Source organism: Pinus tabuliformis, chromosome 3_1 (assembly GCF_031772625.1).
Source record: "Pinus tabuliformis cultivar Carrire ecotype Pingquan chromosome 3_1, CPIR1, whole genome shotgun sequence".
Taxonomy (NCBI): domain Eukaryota; kingdom Viridiplantae; phylum Streptophyta; class Pinopsida; order Pinales; family Pinaceae; genus Pinus; species Pinus tabuliformis.
The window spans coordinates 426,215,652-426,223,226 of record NC_142301.1 but is presented as its reverse complement, the minus strand read 5'-3'; the positions used below and the strand labels follow the sequence as shown (position 1 = coordinate 426,223,226).

The 7,575-nt window shown below is 37.0% G+C and overlaps 1 long non-coding RNA gene across 1 annotated transcript; it reads left to right on the top strand.

Annotated features, from left to right (window-relative positions):
* On the top strand, positions 1-1,773 carry LOC149187549 (uncharacterized). Its single transcript, XR_016256203.1, has 3 exons — positions 1-211; positions 378-458; positions 1,551-1,773. It is a non-coding gene; the product is annotated as an uncharacterized LOC149187549 (long non-coding RNA).
* The last annotated feature ends 5,802 nt before the right edge of the window (positions 1,774-7,575 follow it).

The following is a 7,575-nucleotide window of genomic DNA, read 5'->3' as shown; positions in this document are numbered from 1 at the left end:
CTTGGCTTCTGGTGGTTTCTTTTTGGTCATCTATACTTCTGTTATCCCCTCATAATTATTGTTATTATTTCTTCCTATAACTTTAAATGGTTTTTGTTTTTCCCTGTAAGCTTATTTTATATGGTTTCATTTTCACGTCTTAGTCAGTTTCATCAGAGGATTTACAGAAGTCCAGGAGGCAAAGCAACCGAGGATGAATCTCTCACAAATTGTAAGTAATTTGTGGTCCTTTTTTGGTTTCTTAATTCAATTAAATTTCAGAGGATTTATTTGATGCTTTTGCAATTCAATTGAACTCTAGACGATTTATTTGATGGCTTTACAATTCAATTGAATTAAACAGTAGAGGATTATATTCTTTTTGTTTCGATTTACAGGAAGAGATCGACCCGTGCGCCCTGCGTTTTCATTGCATTGTGGGACAGGGGATGTGCACTGTAACAAGGTTGATGTGACAGGTTATCAATTCATTTCGAGTACCAAATTTACATTGCTTCCAATTTTGGATTAAAAGAAACACTGCTATTTTTTATTTATTTTATAGTGATTTCGCTACAAATAAGATGGATGTTTCGTTTAATGGCATGGATGATATATGTTAATTTCATTTTCCAGTGAATGTAATATTTGGGGGTTCGACAGATCAAAGAAATGCGGACACCAATTTGTAGAATGTTATAGTCATTAGGTATTTGATTTTACATTGGTAGTAATCAAGAATTTTTTAACAAAATAAACCAACAATGTGAAGTTATTTTAAAATTTTGTAAGTGTATCAGGTTATTTAATTCTTTGATTTTAAAGCTTTTGTTTATTATAAAATATCTCATTATTGTTATTTTTTTTTTCTTTAAATGGAATGGCACTCACTTTCTTTCTTTTTTCCTAAACATTTTAATTGCCCATCAAATTGAATTACACTTTCTTTCATTATTTTTCTTAAAAATTTAATATGCACATTTTTATCTTAAATATTATTAAATAAACTTTTCCCAACTCGTTTTTTCAATAACCCATTTCCTTTTACCTGTAGACTTTTACCCTCTTTTAAGGCAGTGTGTTTTCGTTCCCAAGGCGTATATAAAACTCTAATTACTATGCAAGCTTACAACGTACACATCTATTCCTTTAAAAACTTTAACTATTATGTAAAATTGCAACGTGCTTTTATGGATGACAATGGTTGAAAAAAGCGTACAAAAAAGCACTTGACGATGCTCCTCTTCCCTCTATAGTTCTGCAGGCTGACTATAACTCAATTAATTGAGATCAAGTTAATTTAATTGAGTTTATTAGAGTAGAAACTCAATTAACGCCCAGCTTCTTAGAGTCAAATCACCCTGAGATTTGTGTTCCACTGTTAGATGAGCCAACCTTTCCGTTTACCTGCTGAGGTCAATTGAGTTTTTCATGCAATGTGAGTGCTATTGTTGTTGATTTGATCCAATATCTGTAACTTTTACTTTTATTGTTTGGATTTACAAGTAATTGATTTATGCAAAAAAAAATCTTTGGTTATTTTTAACAGGACCAGCTCTCACAATTTGCAGGTATGTATGCATATCATGCAGAGGGACGTTCAGTTGTTCCAGATTAATGTAATGATCAATTGTTCCAGATTAATGTACGAAAATCTTGCAAGCATTAGGAGGATCAATCTATGAATCAATTGGTTAAAGTACGCACATAAATAGCTTCCTTCCCGATATGAACCCCACCCATCGTTTTTCCTGTAGGCTCTGTATTATCGTACATTGCGCTCTACCATGTTGTGAATTTTTTTTATTAAAACTTGAAAATTATTTAGAGCTTTGCTAGGGTTTACTATTTAAAAAATTCAGTGGTTGGAATCTATTATTATTTTTATTTTAGCAAAAAGTAGGATTAGTTGAACTTTGGCTAAGAATATATACCATGTGTAATGCAGAGGTTCTAAGGTGAGTCAGTGTGTAGAGCTTGAAGTGGTAGATGGAATTCCACTACCATCTTTCTAGGCTTCTTTTAATTATGTTTCTGTTGGTGATCCACAACTTTTTCTTCTTCTGTACCTTACTTAGATTACTGTTGATGAAGGGCCACGACTACCAATCTGTTTCCTATTATTCCTACTATTCAAGAGAATCTCAAAAATTCCTAATATTTATAATAAAAAATAATATAACCTTATTCATAAACTGTTGGGGATTTTTCTGGCAAAATCCCAAAAACAAACAAAATAAACTCCACAGAGGCAATGCTCTCTTTCTACCTTTCCAGGATCTTTTTGTGGACAGGGAAGTTTAAAAAAAATGACTGAAGAACAGAGTATTACACCACCATAAAAATATTTCTACTCATTAAAATATAATGCGTGATACATATTCATCCTCTTTTACTGAGAGGGATACACCAAAAACAACATTCATCCAACGAAAATAAACTCTGTCTCCACCTGAGAATTTACTGTGCTGGGTAAAATTCTCATTTACATTCACTGCTGTGAAAACATATTACTTACTGGTGTAAAACATTCTTTTACATACTGCTCTAAAAACAAAATTTACACATGCTTACCAAAGAAAAATTATATGCCTCCCCTGCTTGTCATATTTTACTTTTCTTCACCACCAGTTAAAAAAATGCATATTTCAAATGCGCTCCTCTACTTTTCACTCGCACTGTTGTGCATACATTTTCACTCTCACACTACTGAGTTACATTACCATGAGCAACGGTTTCTTATGCACTGTTGTGCATTTCTATAACAAGAGACTGGTGTATATTTTTTGTTGTTGCCCACGCTGTGCATTTCATACTCACTTCATTACATACGCGTGAGTTTTTTTTGTATAACAAAAATGGTCAACGCACATTAAAAAAAACTTACATAGTGTACATATGCCCATACCAAAAATTACATAACGTGCATATGTGCCCATACCTCCGATATATAAAAAAAACATTAAACTTTAAATTTTCACCAACCTATCTACGAACATAATTAATTCATTGAATTTCTTTTCCGGCGGTCAACCCAAAATTTTTAATCCACGCAAGTATTAAATGCTGGCTCGTATGCAGGTTTGAATAAATCAATGGACGAGAATGATGGAGCGGATCAGACGATGGACGGAGATATCGGGAGCCATCACTTGACTGAACTTTACGTCCCGAAATGTTACGTATGCTGACGTATGGGGTGGGACGCGTGCCCAAATTTTATTGCATCGGGTTCAAATATATGGATACTGCCTTCACGCAAAAGCGGTCCGATATCCCTCAAGGTGGTTTGTGGTTTTGCTGCGTGGTTTGGGCATTGGTACGGCTGCCTAGTGGAAATTAGATTTCAACACTCCCCTTTAATTTCAACTGCTGGGCATTCGGTCATACCCAGAGACTTCCTCAAAAATTCAAAGCTTTTCTGATCCAATGGCTTTGTCAAGATGTCTGCAACCTGTTCTTGAGTCCTGCAATGTTCTAGCACAATTTCTCCATTGTTCACCAATTCTCTGATGTAGTGAAACCTTGTATCAATGTGTTTTGTTCTCTTATGAAACACTGAATTCTTTGATAATGCAATAGCTGAGCTATTGTCACAAAAGATCACTGTCGCTTTTGCCTGCTCTTGGCCTAAGCTCATCAACATTCTTCTCATCCACACTGCTTGACATGCTGCTGCTGTAGCTGCCACATACTCAGCCTCGCTGTAGATAATGCTACAATGGACTGCTTCTTAGAAGCCCATGAAATGGCTCCTGAACCCATATGAAAAACATAACCGGAAGTGCTTTTCCGATCATCTACACTTCCAACCCAATCACTATCAGTGTATCCAACCAAATCTGAATGTTTTGAGACATTATATAAAATTCCAAACATTTTGGTACCTTTGACATACCTTAAAATTCTTTTTGCTGCCTGCCAATGTGCCTCCTTTGGCCTCTCCATGAATATGGAAATTAAACTAACATCAAACATAATGTCAGGCCTAGTTGTTGTTAAATACATAAGGCTGCCAACAATACTCTTGTACAAACTAGGATCAAAATCCTTGCTGTTGTCCTCTCTGCTGAGTTTTAATCCCATTACTGTGGGAGTGATCGCTGCCTTGCATTCTTGCATGCTAAATCTGCCCAACACTTGATTTACATATCTAGCTTGTGAGATAAAAATTCCTTTTTCATTTTGATCTACTTCTATGCCTAAAAAGTATCTCAACAAACCCATGTCAGTCATTTCAAATTCCTCCTTCATGACTGATTTGAAATTCTCAATAAGATAAACATCATTGCCTGTGAAAATAACATCATCAACATATAAGACAACAATTAAAATTTTACCATTTTTTTCTTTGATGTAGACGGTGGGTTCTCCTTCACACTTGTCAAATTCATTATCCAATAGATAGGAATCTATCCTGCTGTACCATGCTCTTGGCGCTTGCTTCAGCCCATAAAGAGCTTTCTTCAATTTGCACACTTTGTGCTCATCACCTTTCTTCTCATAGCCTAGAGTTTGTTCAATGTAAACCTCTTCCTTTAACACTCCATTTAGGAATGCTGACTTCACGTCCATTTGGTAGACTTTCCATTTTTTTTGTGCTGCTATGGACAACACTGCTCTCACGGTTTCCATTCTTGCAACCGGTACGAAAGTCTCCTCATAATCTCTCCCATACTGCTGCTTGTATCCTTTGACAACCAATCTTGCCTTGTGTCTTTATATTTTACCTTCAGCATTGCTCTTAGTCTTGTAAACCCATTTGACTCCAATGACTTCTTTGTCTTTTGGTAGCTCAACCAAATCCCATGTTTTCTTTCTCTATATGGCATTCATTTCTTCATCCATAGCTTCTATCCATTTCCTATCTTTAATTGCATCCTCGAAATGAATAGGATCATCAACATGACAATACAAGGCAAATAAGGAATTCATTCCTTCATCATAAATATCACTTAGATTTCTAAATTTCTTACCTCTTTCATTTGGTGTGCAAGTGCTTGAAGACGCACTTGAATTTCCTCCTTGTGGTGTGCTTGGAGAAGCACTTTCATTTATCCTCAATGGTGTCCCTTGCTATCCTTGTGTTGGCACTGTTGTTTGGGGATGCATTTCAGCCACCTCCTCATCATCTCCATCATGAGACAAATAGTTTTTAACATTAACTGTCTTCTCTATGCTTCCATCCCAAGCTTCCTCTTCAATGAATTGAACATCTCTGCTGACAAAAAACTTCTTGGTAGATGGGATATACAACCTGTAAGCTTTGGATTCCTCACTGTATCCAATGAAGATGCATTTCTCCCCTTTGCTGTCCAACTTCCTTCTTAGCTGATCTGGTATGTGTGCATAGGCCACACATCCAAAAACTCTCATGTGGGTGACTCCTTGCTTTCTCCCACTCCATGCTTCTTCCGGCACTTTGTTCAATACTGCTTTTGTAGGACACCTGTTCAAAATATAAACTGCACAATTTATAGCTTCAGCCCAATAATCATTTGGCAAATGCTTTGCCTCCAACATGCTCCTCGCCATATCCATGATGGTTCTATTCTTCCTTTCAGCAACTCCATTTTGCTGCGGAGTGTACCTAGTTGTAAACTGTTTATGAATCCCATTTTCTCTACAAAATCGTAGAAAATCCTTGGAGATATACTCACCTCCTCTATCAGTTCTCAAAACTTTAATATGCAGCCCGCTTTGGTTTTCCACAAATGCCTTGAAATTTTGGAATTTCTCAAACACTTCACTTTTGTTTTTAAGGAAATATACCCAAGTTTTTCTTGTAAAGTCATCAATGAATGTTAGGAAATATTGGCTGCCTGCTAATGATGGAGCTTACATCGGTCCACATAAATCTGAGTGGATGATTTCTAAGGGTGCCTTTTCCCTTATGCTCTTCCCTGATGGAAAATTTTCTCTGTGTTGTTTTCCCAAAATGCAACCTTCACAAAGGCTGTCCGGTTTCTCTATCAATGGTAGTCCTCTTACCATTCCTTTCCTACTCAACAAATTTAGACCTCCAAAATTGAGATGTCCAAATCTCAAGTGCCACAACCAATTTTCATCCTTTGGCACGCTTTGGAAAGCCTCTTGGGTAACTGCTGCAATTTCATTTTTGTTTTTCAAATCTGCCCTGATCCTGAGAGGGAACATCCTGTTCCTTGTCATTTTTACTTCAGCAATGCATCTTTTGCTGGGTGCTATATCCATGATGGTGCACACATCATTCACAAAGAAAACATTGTACCCCTTTTGAACAAGCTGTCCAATACTCAAGAGGTTACATCTCATTCCGGGGACATAGTAGACATCTGCTATGGTTTTCCTTTCTCCTTGCTTTGTAAATATTTTTACCTCTCCTTTTCCCATAACAGAGATTTTACTATCAGTTCCTAGTGTGACATCTGATTTCATATTCTGATCTAGAGCAGAAAAGAGGGCTATGTTTCCTGTCATATGGTTGCAAACCTGAGTCTAAAAACCATATGTCTTCACTGTTTGTTTCAACCATGTTACAAGCTAACAACACATTATCTTGACTGTTGTTTTCTCTAGTGACATTTGCATTTGATCTATTGTTCATATCATGCTGCTTCTTCCTACATTCGCTCGCATAATGCCCATATTTTTTACAGTAATAACATTGGACATTGGATTTTTCATACCTTTGTCCTTGAGCATGATGTTGTCCTCTTTGTTGGCTGCTGCCTTGGCCTTGGTTCTGATTTGGATTGCTACCTCTTCCTTGAGCATTTGCTGGGCTGTTCCTTCCACCTCTGTTCTGGCTTCTGCCTCTTCTTCTCTTGTTTCCTCTGCCTTGACCTCTTCCTCTTCCAAAAGACATTTGGGTCTTAAAGGCTTGCTCTAGAGATGAGTTTTCATTTCTACTCAATATCTGCTCATGTGTTATCAGTGATGCATGAAGCTCATCAACTGAAAAGTTTGAGAGATCCTTTGTCTCTTCAATGGTGGTGACAATCGCATCAAACTTTGAGGGTAAGACCCTCAATATTTTCTCCACAATCCTCCTTTCTTCAATGGTTTCTCCATGAGTCCTCATCTGTGTGACCAAACCAATCACATGTGTGAAGAATGAGTCAATATTATCTGACTCCTTCATGTTCAGATTCTCAAAATCTTTTCTCAGCAATTGTAGTTTTGCTGTCTTCACTCTCTCCATGCCTTGATAGGCTGTCTTGAGGGTTTTCCATGCTTCATTTGATGTCTTAGCTGCTGCTAACCTTGGAAACACACTCTGGTCTACTGCTAGATACAACAACACACGGGCTTTTGAATCCTTCTTCCTATTGCTCTTCAGCAGATCTTTCTCTCCCTGAGTTAATGCATTGAACTCATCTTCATCTGCTGGTTCTTCAAAACCATCTTCAACTATTTCCCATAAATCTTGAGAGGCAAACAGGGCTCTCATAGTTATTGCCCAATAGTCATAGTTTTTCCCATTAAAATGTGGGAGTTGGGTGTTAAACATACCCATACCAGTGCTTGTGCTGGCCATTCCTTGCATCCTTAGTTATGCTTCAATTTCTTGACTGTGTATTTTAAAATAGCTGACTGCTTCTTTAGCAACACAAA